The sequence below is a fragment of the Felis catus genome, chromosome A1 (assembly GCF_018350175.1).
Source record: "Felis catus isolate Fca126 chromosome A1, F.catus_Fca126_mat1.0, whole genome shotgun sequence".
In the NCBI taxonomy this organism is placed as follows: Eukaryota; Metazoa; Chordata; class Mammalia; order Carnivora; family Felidae; genus Felis; species Felis catus.
Window position 1 is genome coordinate 139,190,721 of NC_058368.1, and position 24,685 is coordinate 139,215,405.

The following is a 24,685-nucleotide window of genomic DNA, read 5'->3' on the forward strand; positions in this document are numbered from 1 at the left end:
GACTATCCAGATCCACAGACGGAAAAGTATCCCTGCACTTTTCATGGGTCAGACAGCATCCACTGTTTTTGATTCCACTCGGATGATCACATTTTAAGAAAAATCACACTGAAAAACTGGAATGCCTGCAATGGAAAACCACCAGGATGGCAAAGGATCCAGACACCATGGTACAATGGATGAGGAACAGGAATGAGGAGAAATTAGTGAAGGGAAGTCTTGGGGAAGGGAGGCCAAGAATGCTGCCCTTCAAATATCTGAAGAGTCAATACCCAGATGAAAAGAGAAGAGTTATTTGCCTGTATCTAAAGGGTAAAAAGAATGGGCCATGCTAACAAGAAACGCTAGCCACAAGTGAATTACACCACATGAAAACACAGCCAACTAGCTAATCAAAGACTACTGTTAGTTATAGCTGGCACGTTCCAACACAGGACAGGGGAAACTTTTCTCGGGCCTTCTGCAGGTACAGGTACAAGAACATCCCTGTCTCCATCCAAGCCAGCGTCAAAGTTCTGGAAAGGAGGGCCAAGAGCCCACAGACTTCAGCTGAGTGGTCATTTGTACGTGAAACTGTAAAACCATATGAATCATTTTATAAAACTATGCTTTTTTTTTTTTGGCCATTCTGAGAAGATACTCAGATATAAAAAGTTTGTATTCTCCAAACAAAATTTATTCAGAATCACATCAATTTCTTTTTTTTTTAATTTTTTTTCAACGTTTATTTATTTTTTTTGGGACAGAGAGAGACAGAGCATGAACGGGGGAGGGGCAGAGAGAGAGGGAGACACAGAATGGGAAACAGGCTCCAGGCTCCGAGCCATCAGCCCAGAGCCTGACGCGGGGCTCGAACTCACGGAGTGCGTGATCGTGACCTGGCTGAAGTCGGACGCTTAACCGACTGCGCCACCCAGGCGCCCCTAGTGTTTACTTTTCAAAGAGAGAGAGCATGAGCAGGGAAGGGGCAGAGAGAAAAGGGAGACAGAGAATCTAAAGCAGGATCCAGGCTCCAAGCTGTCAGCACAGAGTCCAATGCAGGGCTCGAACTCAGGAACTGCAAAATCATGACCTGAGCCAAAGTCAGACACTTTACCTACAGAGCCACCCAGGCACCCCTGAAGTAGTTTTAGATATGCATTATATTCTAAGGCCAAATATCAAGACTTCAAACATGTGCTTGCTTTTTGGTAAATTTAGCTATATTTTCCATCATGAGCATAAATAATTAATAGAAAACAGGGCCACATTTAAAATTAGAAGACAGGTTCTGGGATGCCTGGATGGCTCAATCTGAAGAGCATTCAACTCTTCATCTCAGAATCATGAGTCTGAGCCCCATGTTGGGTGTAGAGATAACTGAAAAAAAAAATAAACTTGAAAAAAAAAAAAAAAGATACGTTCTTCATCTGGAATCCACAAAAACTACAAAAGGTTTAAAAGGCTTAGACATTATCCCATGCAGTACAAAATCTCCGACTGACAAGTGGTAGATCACAATTTTGAAAATGACAATTGTTGCCTTGAAACATACCTTAACAAAGTGTTGAACACAGGGTAAAAAAAGATAATAAAAGAGAGAAAGATGAGAAACACTGAAATTGGTACTAAAAATTATCCTAATTTCATTGATAATATTAATAGCTCACCTTTAGATACATTATCACATTTAATTCTACCAACAACATTTTAAGACAGGCTCTCTTATAACACCTTGTAGAAAAGGAAACTGAGGCCCATGTATCTTAAAAGCCAGCTAGAAACAGCAAAACCAGGTTTCAAATTTTTTTTTTTTTCAACGTTTATTTATTTTTGGGACAGAGAGAGACAGAGCATGAACGGGGGAGGGGCAGAGAGAGAGGGAGACACAGAATGGGAAACAGGCTCCAGGCTCTGAGCCATCAGCCCAGAGCCTGACGCGGGGCTCGAACTCACGGAGTGCGTGATCGTGACCTGGCTGAAGTCGGACGCTTAACCGACTGCGCCACCCAGGCGCCCCACAAATCCAGGTTTCAAACCTACGTCTATTTGGCTTGAATTGCGGATTATTATACTGCCTCTGGATAATAACTACTGGTAAGTGAAGAATCAGAGTTAGGTCCTCAGGTATTATCAAGCCTGAAAGCACTAGTATGTACTGGTATATGTGTAAAATATTTTAAACTATAAAATTAATAATACAGGGGGGGTTCCTATTTTTTCAATTAAACTTTTTTTTAATTTTTTCTTTTTACATTTATGTATTTTTGAGAGACAGAGTGAGACAAAGCATGAGCGGAGGAGGGGCAGAGAGAGAAGCAGACACAGAATCCGAAGCAGGCTCCGGGCTCTGAGCAAGCGTTCAGCACCGAGCCCGACGCGGGGCCCAAACCCATGAAACAGGAGATCATGACCCGAGCTGAAGTCGGACGCTTAATCAACGGAGCCACCCAGTCACCCCTATTAAAGTTTTTTTTAAGTTTATTTATTTATTTATTTGAGGGTGAGAAAGAGAGTGTGAGCAGGGGAGGGGCAGAGAGAGAGAGAGGGAAAGAATCCCAGGCAGGCTCCTTGCTGTCGGCCCATACCCAACACCAGGTTCAATCCCACCAACCATGAAATCATGACCTGAGCTGAAATCAAAAGTCGTACGTGCAACCAACTGAGCCACCCAGCCCACCCTGCTATTACTCCTCTTAAGGCCTCCAATAACCTCTCAACTCCCAAATTCAGTGAATTAGTTTCATTCTCACCTGACCTTGATTCAGACCAAACCCAACTGACCATTCTACTGCTTATAAGTCCACTCCCCACCACCCCTGTCCCAGGACAACACTCCAGACAATTCCATTTCTTAGTATTCTTCCCTCCTCGGTTTCTTTCGGCAACTGAACCCTCTCCACTGTACAACCCATAAATGCAGGGGGTTTCCCCACACACATACATGCAATCTGGCACTTCTTTTATTATTTTTTGGCACTTCTTTTTTAAAAATGTAATTTACTGGGGACGCCTGGGTGGCTCAGTCGGTTCAGCATCCAACTTCAGCTCAGGTCACGATCTTGCGTTCGTGGGTTCAAGCCCTGCGTCGGGCTCTGTGCTGACAGCTCAGAACCTGGAGCCCGCTTTGGATTCTGTGTCTCCCTCTCTCTATGCCCCTCCCCTGCTCATGGTCTGTCTCTCTCTCTCTCTCTCTCGAAAATAAATAAGCATTAAAAAAAAATTTAAGATAAAAATAATAAAAAATAAAGATTAAAAATGTAATTTATTAAATTGACTTGTTCCCGATTCATAGTTGCAAAACTCTGTGTGCAGTTAGATTTGAAGGAAATCTTTAACATTTTAATACACAATACTTCACTATAAACTCCATGAAGGTGAGGTCTACTTGTTTTCGTGTCCCTTTTTTTTTTTTTTTTTAATTTTTTTCATGCTTATTTGAGAGAGTGAGAGGCAAAGCACGAGCGGGAGGGGCAGAAAGAGAAGGAGACACAGAATGTGCAGCAGGCTCCAGGCTCTGAGTTGTCAACACAGAGCCCGACGCTGGGATCAAACACTTAACCAACCCAGCCACCCAGGCACCCCTTGTGCCCCTTAAGGTACAACAGACACTCTGTGTTTTTTGTTGAATAAATGAAAACACCCTTTGGTGTAGCCTAAAATTAACACCTCACTGGAGCAGGTAGTAGCTAAAAATGATACATATTTTTAAAAACATGTGATGAGTCACAAACTTTCTGGACAAAGAATAGGTGGGACTAAATGAGTAGTTCCCTCCTACAAAGCAGATAAGATCTCATACCAGCCCTGAAACCGAATGAGTCTAATTATTTAGGTTATCTTTAGTAAATTATCAGCTTTTCCCTGATTATTTTTAAACCATGACACCTCTTTCTTAATGAATTCAACCTCCAGTAATTTTGTTGTTGTTGTTGTAAAGAACTGTGAAATGCCCTACTACCAGTGAAGCATGCCAAATTTAGAACTTTAATTTCAGGGTTAAATATACAACGGATCAGAAGCATAATGATGTGTGACGAGAAAATCATCTCAAACACAATAACCATGCAATTCCTTTTTCATTTGAGATTCACAACATCTTAGAAATGGGAAGAACCATGATGGTTTTGTTTCACTTCCTAGTCAACTTACAATCCTTTCTACGGAACCCTTGACAAATATTTTTGCCTGAATACTCTGCCTGAATACTCAATCTTCTTAAATTCTAATTACCTTTAAAAAGAAAATCTCTGCATTTTTAGGCACATTACTGAACATAACACATGTAAGGGTTTGAAAAGGTTAGATAAAAGCTAATGGAGAAAAATATTAAAAGGCCTTTTTCCTTTTCAATTTCTCAAATATTGGTAACATGATGCTCAAAATCTCCAACTACGTTAATTCAAACTGGAGTTAATAAGGCCAGTAGCACCAATTCAGTGAACCTCTGTAACCTGTGCATTTACAGAATTAATTTAAAGGTGCAGGAACTGTGTCTGGCTCAGAGCTGAACGTGCTGGGAGGAACAATCTCGTTCCCCACGGACCTAAGACACATCCAATCAGGGCACCTGGAACCCCTAGAAAACAATCGGTGCTTCCTTAAGTTTCCTAAAAAAACAAGACTCATCTCTCCACGTCCGAGGTCCCTGTCACCTCCATAATTCTCCTCCTGGAACACGTCATTTAGGAGAGGCATGACATTTCTGCTAGGAAAGGCCCATGATATGGAATTACTTGTTTATAAAGAATTAATGGAAGTCTTCAACTATTCAAAAAAAGTTGAGAGTAATTTCATAAGGAGGGTGGCAATGACATTTTACTCTCAAGAGCATCTAATTATAAAACACTTCGTTTTCTCCAATTCAAGAGTTAAGTCCTTTGACATATACTATACCTTTATTAGGAAATGATACCGTTTGTAATGAGTCTAATACTATTTTGGACGAATCTCAGGTGAGACTAATTTGAAACTTTTCAGAACCTTAAATCCACAGGTAAAGCACCTCTGGATACTATAATCACTCATGCAGCAGGCTAGTATCACCAGTCATAACCTATTTCTAAATTCCCTAAGCCAATCCTCATCATAAATTCAAAAAGGAGGAGGCTACTATGACACCTACAAGCTTTCCTTCAAAGACTCTTTATCTTTGTACTGTAAGTCTCACCACACATAGATGTTTCCCAGGTTCCTCTCGCTATTTCATTCCCTGTCCAAAGCCCCACCACCCTCAACAGGAAAACTCAGTCTGGTCCGCAAACCAGAAAAATCTTTTCTCCTGTAGGAGAAAAACAAGCTATAGTTTGCAAAGATATCCGGTACACCTTACATGCTATCAATCTGCCAATGCAAGCATATAATAATACATGGTACAGATCTATTTTGGTGATTTCCCTCCGAGGCCCAAACGTGTGTATTATGCAACAGCCACCATGCCAGGTTTTAATCCCTGTCTGTGATGCACTGATAAAATACAAACGGCCCAAGTATAATCCACTAGGTACTCAAGCACATTTGCCAGAAGATAAATCAAAACAAAAATTACCAAATTCTGAGGAACCTTGAAAATGACAAAGTGCCTAACAGTTCTGAATACAATTACAACTTTTCCTTCCCGTAGTCTCTGAGTAACCTGCTTGCTCAGCCCCAACCCCCTCAAAAATCCTCACACTTCAGCATTTTAATTGATGTTTCCAAAGGATCTCTCCAAGGGGGAAGGGGGCCTGCATCAGGTGGTTATTTTAGAATCTACTCTAATAATCTAAAATAACCTAAGATACCCACACCAGTTTCCAGAATCGAGTCAGAGGTTTCATCATTTCTCCCAAAGGACAATAATAGGAGTAAATGCAATCCAGATCCCCGAGGCATAAACAACCCAGGGCTCGATGCTTCACCCACCGATCTCCTGGGGCACAGGCCTCGAAAAACTGCACAATGGGCGGCTAAGAATTAGAACAAAATTGCGATGCCCTTCATTCTCGAAGAGAATCTATACAGGATCTGTTCCAGAGGTTCAATGCACGGGAGGTGGGCAGAGCATCTCCGGAGGCCACCTGCGTGGCTGAACCCGAGCCTAAACGCCTCGGCGCGCCGCCTCACCAGGTCCGCTTTCCACCGAGCCAGGGCAACGGGCGAGCGCGGCCAGGCTCCAGGTGGGGCGCAGTGGGAGGGGAGGGGGCTCGGCACGCAGCAGCCGGGGAGCCGAAGCCGATCCCAGGCCAGCCAAGGAAGAAGGCGGCATTCCCTCACACAAAATGGTGGCGCTGACGCGGAGGCCCGCGCACCTGGGGACGCGCCACACGCCCCTCGGGGGACGCGGCCGGCCGCCGGCAGCTGGACGCGCGCCCGGGGCCCGGGAGGCCGGCGTGGGCCTGCGCCGCGGCCGAGTCCACAAGGCGGCCCGCAGCCGGCGGCCCGCGTCGCCGCCCGCGGGGGCGCGGGGCCGGAGCCGGCGGGGCGCGGGGTCGGGCGCGGCAGCCTCGGCCTCAGCCCGCGGCCCCTGCCCGGGACGGACAGCGCACTCACCTCGGACGCGCCTCCGGAGCCACCGGAGCCCGGGAAAGGAGGCGGAGCCGCGGGAATGAATGGAGCCGGCGGCTCGCTGGCGACCCCCGGCCGGTCCCGGGCCGCGTCGCTCGCGGCTGCCAGGGCGGGTACGGCCGCCTCCCCCTCGCCCCGGACGCCCGGCTCCTAGTCGGCGGGTCGGCCGCAGCCCACCGTGCCCTCCGCCGGCGTGACGCACTGGCGCCGCAGCGCCTCCAGCCTTTGCTGCCGCGCAGCGCCCGCGCCCACCGCGAATCCCCCCGCCCGCGCCGCGCGGCCCCTCCTCGGCGCCGGGGACGCCGCCCTGCCTCCCTCCGGACCCGGCCTTCAGACGGCCTCCGGGCAGGTGCCGGCCGGGCCAGCCGGGGGGCGCCGCGCGGCCCCCGCCTCGCCCCTGGCGCCCGCTCGGCCCGCCTGGGCCGCCGTCACAAGGCAGGGCGCGACGCCCCAGCTCAGGGCTGTGGCCCGGTATTAAAGAGTGACCTTGGCTTAGATATAAAAATAGGTGCGGGTAAGCTGCGGGGACTACGACGCTGAATTTGCGTATTCCTTTAATGTCAACATTCGCAGAATCCCGTGTGCACACGCCAGCGGAGATCTCCTCCAGTCTGGCAATGGCGCGGGCCCTCCCAGAATGTATACTGGGTGAACCAAGACATCCCGGCCTCTGGACTCGGATGCAGGGAGCGCGGGCCAGGACCGTGGGCCTGCGCCCCGCCACCTCCTTCCTAAACCCACTGCTACCTAGGAGGATGCAAGGGAAAAGGAAGTTGAGCTCTCCATGCACAGTCTGGACGAGTCCAAGAGCCATGACTTCCATCTTAAGATAATAAGGAATCACTAAATTTCCTGCGTTGACCTTTTCTCTTTCAGAATGTAGGGCAAGCAAACTAGCCCAGACCCAGAAGGATGGCGGCCCCACCCTCCTTTCTTCCTCTTCCCGCTCCTAACTCACTTCAGGGCCCTTTTGCTAATTACACTCCCACGAAAGAAAGATATGCTCTCAAGTATTTAAAGCGTGGTAGATTTCTTAAAAGTAATGCATGCCATAGTTTAAATATGTTTAAGAAATGTATTGAGGATCAGTATTCTATGTAATTTTAAGACCTCTTTTTATACACAAACTCTGGAAAATAAACTTAAACATCCAAGATCTGTGGCATCGTTTTCAGCTCATCCAGTAAATTTCAAATTGTTTTTCACTCCTCAAAAATACTTAGCAATCACAATACCAGTCTTTCACAAATTTAATAGTGATCAACAAGGTCAATAAATACTTCAGAGAAGACTTGTTGATAGAGACATACTGGATCCAGATTTTTTTTTTAATTGGATAGGTTTTTCTGCCTCGAGTTGCTCTTAAAAAATAAGGTCACATCTACTATGTTTAATTTGTAACATTTAGCAGAAATCTTAAATGTTACATGCCAAATGTTTACCATTTTTAGTGGACCTTAACAAACTAGACCTAATTGAGCAGGAATTTTGAATAGTTCGGTTTTTATGCGTAGCAAATGTTAAATGAATGGAGTTATAAAACCTTTGAATTTCTATTTTTAGAGCTGTACGGAAGTAGGAGTCTCCAGGGTAATCCCAAACAATTGCCACTTCGGGAAGATATTCTTCTTTTTGCTACCAGAGGCTACAGTTGTTGAAGCTGTAAGCCCCAGTACAAAGCTAGGCAGCACAACGTGTTCCGAATGTTTGAATCATGGGCGTATTGAGTTTTAGCTATAAGTTTTATGGGTGAGTACTTGTGCTTGAGAGGCTTGTCTCCCAAATGTCTGGCCACTCTGGTGGGCATCAGAACTATACCCACCCAGCCCTATGAAAGAGTCCAGTGACCCCATCCAGACAGCTAAACCCAGCTGTCTTCCTATGGCAAGGATCCTACCTTCAGAGAACCACTGAAGAAGTTCTGTCTCCTACTTATGTGAGGAGTGTTCTGTGAGGACACTCTGACTTCATTCTCTTTTCTCTACTTGCAACATTATGTGGCCTTGGGTGTTTAAGAAAAAAAAAATCATTTACTTACTTCTTTGGCCACGATTCATTAAATCTTGCTTGTCTGTTACCCCATAGTCTTGGGGATCCATGAGCAATTAGTGGGCAAAGAACTAAAAAGTGAGCCTTTATCAGATTAATACATGCTGTGAATGACTACCAAAACATTTTGAAATATATTTGAGGCTTTGGTCTAAAAAGTTTTGTAAAGGGGCCCCTGGGTGGCTCAGTCAGTTGAGCGTCTGTCTGACTTGGGCTCAGGTCATGATCTCATGGTTCCTGGGTGCGAGCCCCACATTGGGCTCTGTGCTGTCAGCACAGAGCCTGCTTTGGATCCTCTGTTCCCCTCTCTCTGTCCATCCCCCACTTGCGGTCTCCCCAAAGTAAGTAAATATTTAGAAATAAGAAATACATACATACATACATACATACATACATACATACATACATACACAGGTTGTAGAGAATAAAAGGACTATTGCTTTGGTTTTTGTTGTTGCATATGCTTGCTCTGATTATTATTTTGTTAAGTTACAAGCAGAAGGAAACATGCTAAGAGTTTCCATTGCACTTTTAGTACATGTTCAAAGGGGAATGGAACCTTTTTTTTTTAAGTAATCTCTACACCCAATGTGGGGCTTGAACTCATGACCCAGAGATCAAGAGTCACAGACTCTTCTGACTCAGCCAGCCAGGCAACCCAAGGGTGGAACTATATTAAGAGAAGATTGCCACAACTGGATTTTGGAGGTTGCTTACAAGAGAAGAGTCCTAGCACTGGAAAAGAGGAGTTCCTAATGGCTAAAATAATGGCTAATGTTTTTGACTGCTAACAAATGCCCAGGTACTCATTCTACTAACTTCTTTGTGGAAATTAACTCATTTATTTCTCACACTCATCCTTTGAAGTACATACTAATATTGTCCCCATTTAACGTACAAAAGACTGAGACGCACACGGAGAAGCTAAGTAATTAGCCCGTGGTCACACAGCTAATAATTCTGGCACTATGGCTCAGTAGTACACTTCCTTAACCAGTATTCTATACCACCTTTTATGTGCACAAAATCCTATGCCATATGATTGGATTTTGCTTTTGAAGCCCTAAAACATACCAAATTCTCATTGCCTTCATGTTTAAATTATTTCTTAGATCTAGTGGTATTTTCCTGGACATGAAGAGAAAATTAAACCTTTAGTTAGAAAACTTGTAAGACTTCCTCATATGTGTTAAACAAAACTGTATCCTCTGTTAGTTTTTGAAAGGCAAAAATATTTTTTAAAAACCGTTCTGGGGGCGCCTGGGTGGCTCAGTCGGTTAAGCGTCCGACTTCGGCTCAGGTCGTGATCTCGCGGTCCGTGGGTTCGAGCCCCGCGTCCGGCTCTGTGCTGACATCTCAGAGCCTGGAACCTGTTTCAGATTCTGTGTCTCCCTCTTTCTCTGACCTTCCCCTGTCCATGCTCTCTCTCTGTCTCAAAAATAAATAAATGTTAAAAAATAAAAATAAAAAAAAAAACGTTCTGCATCTTTCAAGGGTAATTGCTCTCCAAGTTTGTTTTTTTTTTTATTTTTATTTTTTTACATTTTTATTTTATTTTTGACAGAGTAAGACAAAGCGTGAGCAGGGGAGGGGCAGAGAGAGAAGGAGACACAGAATCTGAAGCAGGCTCCAGGCTCTGAGCAAGCGGTCAGCACAGAGCCTGATGCGGGGCTTGAACCCACGAACTGTGAGATCATGACCTGAGCCGAAGTCGGACGCCCAACCGACTGAGCCACCCAGGCACCCCCCCAAGTTTTTATATTTTTTTAGGTTCCAGAGAGTAATTATAAGTTTTATTTATATTTATATTTACTTAGTCTATGGAAGAAATACGACTCCCCAGAAGAGATTTACTACCATCACTGACCCTCCATTAGACTAAAATGTGTAGAACCAGGATCTAATATATAGAGTATATATGTTTTAAATTCCTAAAATCACAGTAGGAAAGTTTTAATGAATGAAGCAGCCCAGGGACTTCCAGATCTAAAATGTTAGCCAATGGATTAACTAGTTGGCTGCTAATGTCAGCCATGGCAAAGGCAAAATGAGGAAGCAATCCTTCCTCCTTGGACTAGAAGAGAATAGGACTCCATACCGTAGAATGCTTTGTTTCTTTCTCTGGTTTATGAAATATGTCACAGGAATGCTTTCAGGATTAAATGCAGCACTTTGATCGGGTTTTCTTTGTCAGGCACTACTACTGTCTGCAGAGGTCAAATTCCTGAGTGATACTTTGCGCCGGGTTGAGGGAGGCAGGTGGAAAGAACCTGAAGAACAAGAGAAATGACAGGTTTGAGAAGTCCAGTGACACTTGTTTTTTCTAGTTTGCTTTGGTCTAATGTGAAACAGAAGTTTAACCACAGAGTATTTGGTAAGTTCAATTTGGGTTTAAGGGAAATAACACGTGGTATTTTTCATATTACTGATGAAAAATTATATACATATTTACATCGATGGCCGATACTGCCAATTTGCCTAGTTAATATCCATTCCCTCCGCTTTTCTGTCACAGCCCCTATGTTGTTCAGGGTGGCAATGTGTCCAACTGAAACTATTTTCCTCCCCAGATTCCTCTTGCAACTGGGATAGTTATACAGTTACTGTGGCCAATGGAATGTCAACAAAAGATTGTTCAGTATAGCTTTCAAGAAAGCTTTATTTTTCTGATAAAAAAAAAAAAGATTCAGATATCCCTTTGCCTTTTGCCATTTGTGCTTTTTTCTTCTTCCTGCTTGGGAGGAAGACTTATGTCTGGGATCAGAGCAGCCATCTTGAAGCCATGAGCTGACCAAGGGAATGAAATCCGCGTGTAACTATACCCCAGCCAAGAGATAGGAACCTGGGACAATGATGACATTCTGGAGCTGCCACACCAATTCCACACCACCTACCTCCAGTCTTCTGTTACTTGCCAACAGATGCAACCCTAACCAAAAGTCAGAGTTAAACCTAAACCAAAGTCCTTGATATAGCTGGAAAAAAAAATAAAGGAACATTCTTCTATAGTATATGTGCTATACTATAGAGATATTATTCTTTGATTTTGCTGCTCTGTTAAGTAACTGCATTCTGGAGAAATCAGTGACTTACCTCCCCTAGTATTTGGTGAAAAAAAAAACCACCTCAGTTTTGACTATGAAAAGAATATCATATTTAACCAGGTAGTACATTTTATTTTTAACACATTTCACACATGACCTCAGTAAGTCTCTAATATCACTATGAGAAAGGATGACAAATGGCTGTCTAGAAATGATAAGAGTCATCTAGAAACAAGTTACTGGCCAAAGTGATCACCGTGCCGTATACATAAAGGATATACAGAAAAGTATAATTATGTTTTCATTTTTAATGAAAAACAAGTGGAAGAATCAGGATTTAGGGAGGGATCATAAAATTAGAACTTGTCTGTACTTTACAGAAAGCAACCTGGCGATACATATCAAAACTTCCGAAAATGTAAATGTGTTACCATAACACTACTCTTGGAAATCTATCTGAAGGAAACTTTTAGGAAGAAAAAAAAGTTATGTTCACGAAGATGTCATTGAAGCATTTTTTACCCTTTTTAAAAAATTTATTTCTTTAAAGTTTATTTATTTATTTTGATAGAGAGAGAGAGAGAGAGAGACTGTGTGTGTGTGTCTGTATGTGTGTGTGTGTGTGTGTGTGTGTGTGTGTATGCAAGCAGGGGAGGGGCAGAGAGAGGGAAAGCGAATCTCAAGCAGACTTTGTGCTCTCAGCACAGAGCCCGATGCAGGGCTCGATGTCATGAAATGTGAGATCAAGAGTGGGAGCTTAATGGACTGAGCCACCCGGGTGACCCAGCCTTTTTTTTTTTAATTTATTAATTTTTTTTTTTTTTTAGTAATCTCTATATCCTACATGGGGTTCAAACTCACAATACGAAGATCAAGAGTTACATGCTCCCCCAAGTGAGCCAGGCAGGCACCCCTGAAGCATTTCTTTTCTTAAGAAAGCCAAAATGTATAAATACCATGAATGTCTAATAATAGGTATACTGTTGCTAATCACAGAAATGCAAAATGTTTGCCTTTCTTATTGCAGGCAATAAGAGGGATTATTTTTAATTGTTAATAGGAACTGGGAAGGCTTATTGAAACAGCTAAATCGTGTAATAGGTTGGCATGCAAAAGGGAACACCCATCTGGAGGCAATGCATCATAATCTCCATTGTCATTATTGTTGGATTATATTTATTAAACACTTGTATGCCAGATATTGTACTGATGGGATTCAGAGCAGTCCACCCCAGAATGTGCCACTTTGGCATGAAGATTATTTGGAGCTAAAGACAATCAAGTCCCAACAGACTCAGAAAGAACTTTTTACCTTCCCTTTAACTGCTCTAAAATTTTAGATAGAAAGCCTATACCAGGAAGAGCGCTATTACCAAAATTAACCTTTTTTTTTTTTAACATAAGACTCCTCCTCATGGCATGGCATACATTTGTTTACCAAATATTGGCTCTTCCCATCTCCCTATGAATGATCTTTCTCCCGTGTGAAATGCCGGACTTCTATCCTCTTCTCTGTAGCTCAGGATGGCATATGAACCTCAGTTGCCTGTCAAAGAGCCTCTCATGTGTTAGTGGGGCACCTGTAAGTATGTAATTAAGTATTTCTCCTTTTAACCTGTTTTATGTCAATTTAATTATTAGAGCAACTAAAGACTTAAAGGGAAGAAAGGAAAAGTTTTCCTCCCTTGCAGTACTAAACATTTACCTTAGTTGTCTTGCTTAATCCTCACACTATCTATTTGAGGTAGATACTATATCTTCATTTCAAAGATGAGGAAACAGGGTTAGGGAGGTATGGAATTTTTTTTTAATGTTTTCTTAATTTTGAGAGAGAGAGAGAGAGAGAGAGAGAGAGAGCACAAATGGGGGAGAGGCAGAGAGAGAGGGAGACACAGAATCCTAAGCAGGCTCCAGGCTCTGAGATGCCAGCACAGAGCCCGATGCAGGGCTCGAACTCACAAACCATGAGATCACGACCTGAGCCCAAGTCCCATGCTTAACTGACTGAGCCACCCAGGTGCCCCAAGAGGTATGGAAATTGACCCAAGGTGCTGAAGCAGGAAATTGACCATTGTTCTCAATTACTCTAGACTTAGACATTAGACTACAGACTTAACTATACCTCTTCTCAATTAGCATATATCCAGCTTCTAGAAAATATTGCATTAACATCCTCTCACCCAATGTTTATACATTTATTGACTCAACACATGTGTTTTAAAATGTCTGTTATGTCAGGCACTGCTCTAGATGGACTCTGTGATGTGGTAGTGCAATGAATGGGACAGGCAGAGCCAATTAGAAACGTGCATATGGCCTGTAGAACAATGGCTTACTGGCTGAACTGAGAAGACAGCCAAGGCTTTTAGCAGAGTGTAGAGTGTCAAGAAATGAGGCTGGAGAAACAGGCAGGACCAGTTACTCTTTTAAAAAGTCCTGGCCAGCCATGATAAAGAGCGCGGACTCAATCCCAAAGGCAATGGAGAGACATTTGAAGAGTTTAAATTTCAGACTGACATGACCACACTTGCATGTTAGCAAGTTTTCTTAGGCAGCAATGTGAAAAATGAGTCGAAGAGAAGACTGGAGGCAAAGAGGCACTTATGGAACTGATACAGACTGATGACAGTCTGGTCTAGAGCCCACAGGGAGGATGAAGAGAAGTAAATGAATTCTAAAGCTTAAAGGTGAGAAGTAGAGTCAACATGCCTTGGCAAAATGTGCCATGTAATAGAGAAGACAAGATCACCAGGTTTTCGGCTTGAACCATTGGGTGGATGCTGGTGCTGCTCACCAAAATAGGAATCACTGGAGAATAAGGATTTGGGAGGTAAAAATCATTATGTCCATTTTGGCTATGTTGAGGTTTTTTTGTTTTGTTTTGTTTTTGTTTGCTTGTTTGTTTTAGAAACAGAGAGCACTTGAGCAGGGGAGAGAGGCAAAGGAAGAGAGAAAAGAGAATCATAAGCAGGCTCCGTCCTCAGCATGAAGCCTGACACGGGACTTGATTCCAGACTCTGGGATCGTGATTCAAGCCAAAATCAAGAGTCAGACACTCAACAGACTGAGCCACCCAGGCGCCCCTTGGCTATGTTTGTTATGTGCTGTGAGATATCCAAGCGGAGACATATGAAATAGATCTTTAGGAACTACAGCTCAGAGGACATATCTAGACTGAAGTTACGGATGGAAAGCCATCAGCACAGGAAGGGTTATGGAAACCATGGAATGAATGAGCTTGCTGAGGAAGAATGGGAGAAAAAAACACATGCCCAGTCAAAATCTAATAGGATTTAGACGATCTAAATCTTCATAAGAAGATCCTACATGGGAAGCAGAGCTGTGACAAGAGAGGAAAGGGAAATTGTGGTGTTATAGAAGCCAAAAGAAAAAGGAGCTGATCTTCAGTGGAGTTAAATACTCCCTTCAGAATTTATCCAAAGGAACTAATTAAGGATGAGCACAAAGATTTGCTTATAGGACTATTTCAATATTGTTTGTAATAGGGAAATACTGGTGGTGGAGAAAGGGCAGGAAAGTCCACCAAGAAGTTGCGAAATAAATGTCCGCACATCCAACGTACCAAAAATGCAATGTTGTGTCATTTTTTAATTACATTTCTGAAAATAAAATAAAATAAATTGCATTTATGAACAATATTTAATAACATCAGGAAATAATTAAGTAGAAAACACATCTGTTTAAAAAGATCCCACTTTTGCTTTTAATATTATGCTTAATCATATGGATATATTCAGAGAATATATAGGCCATAAAGACATATATTCAGAGAATATATAGGCCATAAAGACATAAATGTTAACAGCAAAAGTTGGAAAATGGATTAGAAAGAGGCAAAACAGGGTAGTAGGATTACTGGAGAGGAGATTTATATTTTGTTTATAGTTTTTTCATTTTCCATGATGAACACATAGTCCTTTTATAATAAACAATCCATTGGGTTTTTGGTTAAGAAATTTATAGCACGTAACCCATACTGTGCAGTGATTAAGTATTATATTTATAGGCAGCGCCTGCCCAGCTCAGTCAGAAGAGAATGCAACTCTTGATCTCCAGGTTGTGAATTCCAGCACCGCGTTGGGTGTGGAGATTACTTAAATAAATAAAACTTTTCAAAAAAACAAGAAGTACTATATTTATGGAAACTAGATAGCAACATGGAAAAATATGAGTGCTAGAATATTAAGTTACAACAAGTTATATTACTTTCATAGAAAGAACCGGATAAGGGCCAGTTAAAGAACTATCAAAGATAAAACCACACACTGGTTAAAGCGAGTAAAGACAAATGTTATTCAGTAACCATCGTGGTCGGGGAAAAGAGCTGACTTCTAATTCTGATTTGTGCAGAGGTGACTGAACCTTTTGAAAAGAGAACTGTAAGCAGAAAGAGTTAGTGGCCCCCAGAAAAAGAAAGACCAGACATAGATTTTGTAACCCTTGACAAATCATCTTAGGCCGCCAGCTACTTTCCAAGATCTGTGCCTCACCCACTCTACGTGCCCTAGAACACTACTTGTGGAACTTCCTAGGAGGTATCAGAACTACAAAGAAATGCAAAAACCTCGCTAGTTAGGATTTTTCAACGTTTATTTATTTTTTGGGACAGAGAGAGACAGAGCATGAACGGGGGAGGGGCAGAGAGAGAGGGAGACACAGAATCAGAAACAGGCTCCAGGCTCTGAGCCATCAGCCCAGAGCCCGACGCGGGGCTCGAACTCACGGACCGCGAGATTGTGACCTGGCTGAAGTCGGACGCTTAACCGACTGCGCCACCCAGGCGGCCCTCGCTAATTAGGATTTTGAGGGAACAAAGGGAATGCAAAAATGGGCCCTATGAGGCCAGGAAATAGCCCACCCATATCAGAGACAGTAAATCAATGGTAAAACTCGAACTGCTTTCAGAAGTAAGCAGGGCCCTCCATTCCTAACTGTAGATAAGGAGCCCAAGACCCCATCCAGTTTACACTCTCAGAGTGTGCCCATAGCCCCTTCCCTTTGTCTGACAGTTACCTTGCTTCGCTAGAACATTAAATTCTCTGCCCTAGGAGGAGCACGAGCTTCTGTTATTAACATAACAGAGGATGCATGTATAGGCACATTTTCTAAGGATGCCTGAGCAACCATCAGCCCACCTTTCCAAGCGATGACGAAGCTCCCCTTTCTGAATATTCATCCTAAACTGTAAATTAAAGGAACCCACCCATCCCTGCTCGGGGAGTCATGGCTTTCAAAGTTATTCCCCATGATCTCAGTTCCTGCAAATAAAGTTTCCTTTGGTTTACAACTCCACTTGGGGTAGTCTCCATCTGTAACTCACCAAGAAACCAACTCACCGTGGTTCAATCACAGAGTGAGGGAGGAGAGCGGAGGAGCAAGGGGATGTTGATCAGAGCCGGAGAAGTGAAAAGTTACAAAAAGTGGGCAAGAATATTGGTTAGTGTCAACGTGATTCAGTCATCTGTGTCCGTGAACTGGAATTTATCCAAGCTAGGCTTCTACTTCGCACAGAGCCTGGAAGACAGAGGTCCTATTAACTGGATTATTACATTTCAAAGAAATGGCTTTCAAGTTTTTGGAAAAGGCACTCTGGGGGTTGTAGGAGATACATGCACATCTCAAAGGGACAGAGGAAGAATTTACAACTGGAAGTTGTTTGTTTTGTTTTGTTTTGTTTTGTTTTGTTTTGTTTTGTTTTGTTTAATGCTCTAAGAAAGGGAGGTCAAGGGCATTTGATCAGGTGTTGGCTGGAACAAACAGTAACTCTCTTGGCAGCTGTGAGCTTTTCTAGACAGGAACTGAAGCAGGGCCAGATCATCCCAGGGCCTGGGACTGCTGGAAGCCATGCTGGAGTTCAGTCAGCTCTCCTAGTGCAGGGGTTTAGATGGAGTTGTACGTGCCCAGAGTTTCCGCAGTTCTCAGGGCCAACGTGTCCACAATGAGAAAAGAGGGACAACTCCAAAAGAGACTGAGAAGGTTCTCTTCCTGCGTAACAGGGTAAAGGTCTCTGCCCCATCAGTCTCACAATAAATGAGTCCCTATACTTCAATCCTTGTCCACTGCCCTAGCAGAATCAATATGTGGATAAAGAGAGGTTCTGGGAGGGGCCCCTGGGTGGCTCAGTAGGTTGAGGGTCCAACTTCGGCTCAGGTCATGATCTCACAGTTCGTGGGTTCGAGCCCCGTGTCAGGCTCTGTGCTGACAGCTCAGAGCCTGGAGCCTGCTTTGGATTCTGTGTCTCCCTCTTTTCTGTGCCCCTACCCGGCTCGTACTCTGTCTGTCTCTCTCTCTCTCAAAAATAAACTTCAAAAAATTAAAAAAAAAAAAAAAAGAGAGAGAGAGAGAGAGTTTCTGGGAATGCATGCAATACTGTCATTGTTTCACTGGCTCCACACACAGCTGGGCCCTGTACAAGGCCACACACCAAAGACGGCCCAAGAAAAGGCTGAAACCCTGCTGGGGTTGTGTGTGCCAAGTCAAGCCTCCTAACTCTAGGCTTCATCAGCCAGAAGGAGGGGTGCCTTTTTCTAACTTGTCTATCCTGAAGAAGAACCTTTTTTGTAATTTTTTTTTCAACATTTTTATTTATTTTTGGGACAGAGAGAGGCAGAGCATGAACGGGGGAGGGGCAGAGAGAGAGGGAGACACAGAATAGGAAACAGGCTCCAGGCTCTGAGCCATCAGCCCAGAGCCCGATGCGGGGCTCGAACTCACGGACCGCGAGATCGTGACCTGGCTGAAGTCGGACGCTTAACTGACTGCGCCACCCAGGCGCCCCAGGAGAACCTTTTTTGAACGAAACAAAGTGTTTTTCGACACTGAGGTGATCCTAACTCTATTAGGTGAAGGATCATGAACACTGGCAAGCAGATCCAGGATAATTTGGGATCGCCCTTTATGGAGCTCCATAAGAAGACATAACTCATTTTAAATGAAAATCAATTTCCAGCCCATTATTTTGGGTTTTGGTGGCACGGTCCACACTCTGAGAACATTGTTATGCAAACACCCTACTAACTAAAACGTATACAATGCTTACACTTGTGTTTACTAAAGATAGAGGCATTGGGGTGCCTGGGTGGCTCAGTTGGTTAAGCATCTGACTTCGGCTGAGGTCATGATCTCACGGTTTGTGAGTTCGAGCCCCACGTCCGGCTCTGTGCTGACAGCTGGGAGCCTGAAACCTGCTTCAGATCCTGTGTCTCCCTCTTTCTCTGCCCCCTACCCACTCACTCTCTCTCTCTCTCAAAAAAAAAATAAAAACATTAAAAATAATAATAATAAAAAATAAAGATAGAGGCATTATAATCTCACCCCACCCCCATTCACTTTCCTACACACCTATTCAACACCCCCACCATGAGCTTCTTTTACTGATTTCGAAAAATATTAGAAAGTAGGAGGTGGCAACATTACTGACCAGCTTTCTTCACGTCAGGGACTGCACAAGGGACTCGATTCACAGCTAAATTCTGTCCTACAGATAATGGTGGAACATAAAATGCTGTCCAAGTAAAGATTTGCATATGGAAGCCTTAGATACTGTAATTAAGAAAAGCAGAAAGCTAGGGGCGCCTGGGTGGCTCAGTGGGTTAAGCTTCCCACTTCGGCTCAGTTCATGATCTTAAGGTTTGTGAGTTCGAGCTCCTTGTCAGGCTCTGTACCAACAAACAGCTCAGAGCCTGGAGCCTACTTTGGATTCTGTGTCTCCCTCTCTCTCTGCCTTTTCCCCACTCATGCTGTCAATCTCTCTCTCAAAAATAAACATTTAAAAAAATTTTTTTATAAAAAGGAAAAGAAAAACATAAAAGGAAGACTCCTTTACTCCAACTTCAAAACCCCAAAATCAAAACAAACAAAAACCTGTGAAACTCTGAATACTCCAGCTCAACCAGGATGATTAGGGAGGAAAAAAAGAATTCAGCAAATCACTTGAATTCCTTTATATTGCAAGGGAGCAAAACGGGATGGAACTTTGAACCCAAACAAAAACACATCCGACAGCAGCAAAAGGCATGTCCTGCCAAGGCTTAGAGGACAGACAGTCAGTCTTCTGCTTCCCCCCACATCAAGGCAGAAACAATACACAATGTCTCTCAATTTTTCTGCCTGGCCTTGGTTTGAAAATGCTACAGAGGAACTGATTAGAGACGGGGTGGGGGATGGGGTGGACCCAGGCCTTCAGTGTGGTGCAGACTCCCTCGTGTTTCCCTATTACAGTGCCTCTCCAGCTTCTCTGCTAAAAATGCATTGTCCCAAGTCTCTCCCCTACAAGATTTCAATCCAGGAGATCTAGAATGGGGCCAAAGAATCCACATTTTAAAAAAGCACCATAGCTACGATCTTTATCAAAACTCTGTATAGATGGTGAGATTAACTAACACAATAGAGAAACTGGGATGAGACAAAGAGCGTCATACACGCATGGCAGAGTGAAGGCATTTAAAGGATTTATTTTTAGGTATTCTCTTGCACCCAAGGCGGGGCTCGAACTCAAAACCTTGAGATCAAGAGTCACATGCTCCACCAACTGAGCCAACCAGGTGTCACACAAAGTGAAGGGATTTAAACTTCTGATTTTTCTGTGTTATTTTAAGATCTAACCCTTACAGGAAGGTGCACAAGGTCTCTAATATTAAGGGTATAGTTCAATTATTATTTTTTTTTAAGTTTACTTATTTATTTTGAGAGAGAGAAAGTACAAGTGGGGAAGGGCAGAGAGAGAGAGGGAGAAAGAGAGAATCCCAAGCCGGCTCGGAGCCGTCGGCATAGAGCCCGAAGTGGGGCTCCAACTCACCAGCCGTGAGATCATGACCTGAGCAGAAATCGAGGGTCAGGCGCTTAACCGACTGAACCACCCAGGCGCCCCTCAATGAATTTTTAATATGTAGACAACCAGATAACTACCACCCAAATCAATCACCACTACCAACACATCAGCACGCTGCTTCATTCCCCCTACCAGTCAATACCACTCCCTAATGGTAACCCGTCTTCTGACATCTGACATCACAGTTTTGCTTGTTTGTGAATTTCATGCCAATAGAACTTAGTATACTTATATTTGAACTTTTTTGTGTCTGGCTTCTTTGGCTCAACCTTACGCGTGTGAAGTAGCTTTTTTTTATTTCCGTGTACTATCCCATTGTATAAAAATGCCAAGATTTATTTTCCCCTTCTCTTGTAGATGGACACCAACCATTTCAGAATCGTTTGGCACTTCTATATGAATTTTAGGAACAGCTTGTCCGTTCCTGCACAAAAGGCAGTTGGATTCTTGTACAGATCGCATTGAATCTACAGAATCTAATTCGCACATTGTTGTCATCTTAACAATATCATGTCTTCCAATATATAAACACCGCATGTCTTTTCATTCCTTAGATCCTCTTTGCTATTTGTTCAAGAATGCATTGTCGTCACAGTCTGCAAGTCTTGTGCTTCCTCAGTTAAATTTATTCCCATTTTTTTCTTTCTGATGCTGCTACACATGAAATTGGTTTCTTAATTTTCAGACTGTTTATTGCTAATGTATAGAAATTCAACTGGTTTTCATATAGTAATCTTGTATCTTGCTCCTTGAAATAATTTATCAGCTTTAATAGATTTTTGGTGGATTCGTTAGGGTTTGCTCTGTACAAAATCATGTCATCTGCAAATAGAAGTGTTAATTGCATTCCAACTGGTGTCGAGGATTAACTTGCTTCAGGCTAACACACTCCTTAGGTGCTGACCTAAGTCCTTGGATCCACGGCAGACAGACCACAGGACTTGGGGAGCGAAGGACTGGAAGGTTCCCAGGCTGCAGATGCCAGCAAGCCGGTCTGAAGCCACCTCACCTTTCTGATTAGCCTAGCAAATTTTTACCAAAATGCTTTGCTGTTTTAGGTCACACAAATAATTTCACTAACCTCCCTTTGTGTATCTGTAGACCTTGCCCTCCTTTGAGGAAAGAACAGAGCGCTCCTGCACATCACAAAACAGGAACTGGACCCCTTGGCACAACCCCTGAGCCCTGAGATAACGTTTGTAGCTGGCATCACGGAGGCTGCACATGATCAGGACGTGTCGCAGGCCACTGCACTCCCTTTGCCAATTAACTACCCCAAATCCCTTTAAAACCTCCTGGGCCAGGCAGAAACCCTGGAGCTGGTTTTTGGACAAGAGTCTGCCTTCTCCCCAGGTGGCTGGCCTCCTGAATAAAGTTCAAATTACTTTCCAATCAAAACTTGTCTCTTGAGTATTGGTCTTTTGAGTGGCAGGGCAAACTTGGGGTTCGGTAATAGACGGCGTTTCACTTCCCCTTTTCCTGTCTTGATTCTTTTTTTGTTTGCTTGTTTTTGCGTAATTGCTTGGCCAGAACCTCCAGTACAATGTTATAAAGAAGTGATGAGAACAGACATCTTTGTCTTTGTTTCTGACCTTAGGGAAAAAGTTTTCAGTCTTTTACCAGTAAGTATGATTTTAGCAATGGGTTTTTCACAAATGATCTTTATCAGGCTGAGGAAGTTTCCTTCTTTCCTATTTTGTTGAGCGTTTTTACCATGAAAATGTGTTGGATTTTGTCAAGTGTTGTTTCCCTATTTAGAGGATCCTGTGGTTTTCCTTTAGTCTAGTAATATGATGTATTACATTCATTGATTTCATATGTTGAACCAACCTTGCATTCTCAGGGATAAATCCCGTTTGGTCATGGTGTATAATCCTTTTTATATGACATAGGATTCAGTTTTCCAGTATTTGCAGAGGATTTTTGCACCCATGTTCATTAAGTGACATTGGTCTATGGTTTTCTTTTCTTGTGATGTCTGTCTTTATTATCAGATTATACTGAACTTATAGAATGAGTTAGGAGATACTGTCTCTCCTGTTTTTTGGTAGACTTTGAGAAGGATTTATACTAATTCATTCATTCTTCCTTTCTTTTCTTCCTTCCTTCCTCTTTTCCTCCCTCCCTCTCTCTCTCTTTCTCTCTCTTTCCTTTTCTTTCTTTCTTTCTTTCTTTCTTTCTTTCTTTCTTTCTTTCTTTCTCCTTCCTTCCTTCCTTCCTTCCTTCCTTCCTTCCTTCCTTCCTTCCTTCCTTCCTTCATCATCTCTACACCCATCATGGGGCTTGAACTCACAACCCCAAGATAAAGAGTCACATGCTCCACCAACTGAGCCAGGCAAGCACCCCTGTACTAATTCTTTAAATGTTTGGTAGAATTTAGCAGTGAAGCTATTTGTAATTGGGCTTTTTTTTTGGTGGGTAGTTTTTGTTTACTAATTCAATCTCTAGTTGTTAGTGTATACATTATCTTTTTTTTTTTTCCTGAATCAGTTTTGAGTGTTTGTGTGTTTTTAGGAATTTGTCTTTTTCATCTAGATTATCTGATTTATTGACAGGCATTTGTTCATAGTATGCCCTTATACTCTTATGATTTCTGTAAGGTCAATAGTAATGACCCCTTTTTACCCCGATTTTGGTAACTTTAGTCTTTTCTTTTTGTCTTGGTCAGTCTATTTAAAAGCTTTTCAATTTTGTTGATCTTTTCAAAGAAACAATTTGGGGTTTTGTTTAACTACTCTATTGTTTTTCTCTTCTCTGCTTCATTTGTTTTCACTCTAATATTTATTATTTACTTCATTAGTCCATGCTTTGGATTTAGTGCACTCTTCTTTTTCTAATCTCTTTAAGTGGGGGGTTAGGTAATGGATTTGAGATCATTCTTCTTTGTTAATATAGCTGTTTACAGGTATAGATTTCCCTCTCGGCACTATTTTTGGTGTTTCCCATAAGTTTTGCTATGTTGTATTTTTGTTTGCATTCACTTCAAAGCACTTTTTTTTTTAAATTTTTTTTTCAACGTTTATTTATTTTTGGGACAGAGAGAGACAGAGCATGAACGGGGGAGGGGCAGAGAGAGAGGGAGACACAGAATCGGAAACAGGCTCCAGGCTCTGAGCCATCAGCCCAGAGCCCGACGCGGGGCTGGAACTCACGGACCGCGAGATCGTGACCTGGCTGAAGTCGGACGCTTAACCGACTGCGCCACCCAGGCGCCCCTCAAAGCACTTTTTAAATTCTGTTGGGATTTCTTCTTGGACTCATTGGTTATTTAGGAGCATGTTGCTTAATTTTCACATACATGTAAAATTTCCAAATCTTTTTCTTACTAATTTCTAATTTCATTCCACTGTTATCAGCAAACACATACCTTGTATGACTTCAGTCTTTTAAACTTTGTTGCGATTTGTTTTATGTCTCCAATTAAATTCCATCCTCAAGAATGTTTCATGTGTACTTAAGAAAATGTATGTTCTGGGAGCGCCTGGGTGGCTCAGTCTGTTAAGCTTCTGACTTCAGCTCAGGTCACGATCTCGCGGTCTGTGAGTTCGAGCCCCGTGTCGGGCTCTGGGCTGACGGCTCAGAGCCTGGAGCCTGCTTCCGATTCTGTGTCTTCCTCTCTCTCTGCCCCTCCCCTGTTCATGCTCTATCTCTCTCTGTCTCAAAAAATAAATAAACATTAAAATAAAGAAAAGAAAAGAAAATGTATGTTCTGCTGTTGTGCAGCCGACTGTTCTATATACGTCCATGAGGTCTAGTTGGTAAATAGTGTTGTTAAAGTAGTCTATTTCCTTGCTGCCTTTCTTTCTAGTTGCTCTATCCATTATATCAAGTTGAGCATTCAAGTACAACTATTATCACTGAATTATCTATTTCTCCATTCAATTCTGTTAAGTTTTGCTTCGTGTCTTTTGGGGCTCAGTTTTAGGTAAGTATATCTCTATAAACTATATAATTATTACATCTTCCTGACCCTTTTATTATTACAGAATGTCCCTGTTTATCTCTACAAACTTTTATATTAAAGTCTGCTTTGATAGGAGTTTAGCCCCTCCAGTTCTCTTTTTCTGTTTGTATGGTAGGTCTTTTTCCATCCTTTTACTTTCAACCTATTTATGAACAATATTTTTTTATATGCTTATTGGTCTTTTGAATACCCTCTTTTGTGACTGTTCAGATCTTGGTCTATTTTTAATTTTAAGTTTTTGTCTTTTTCTTA

At 42.7% G+C, this 24,685-nt stretch overlaps 1 protein-coding gene across 7 annotated transcripts in view; it reads right to left on the reverse strand.

The window, feature by feature from the left end:
* FAM169A (family with sequence similarity 169 member A) overlaps positions 1-24,685 on the reverse strand; it is a 96,468-nt gene that overhangs the window by 67,510 nt on the left and 4,273 nt on the right. For 2 of the 7 annotated variants that reach the window (XM_045062099.1, XM_019835558.3), the window contains exon 2: positions 10,673-10,844. The exons of 1 other annotated variant lie outside the window; for it this stretch is intronic. The gene's annotated coding sequence lies outside the window, so the exon portion shown is untranslated. 4 more of the 7 variants (XM_019835567.3, XM_023257417.2, XM_023257441.2 and 1 more) reach the window with 4 other exon arrangements.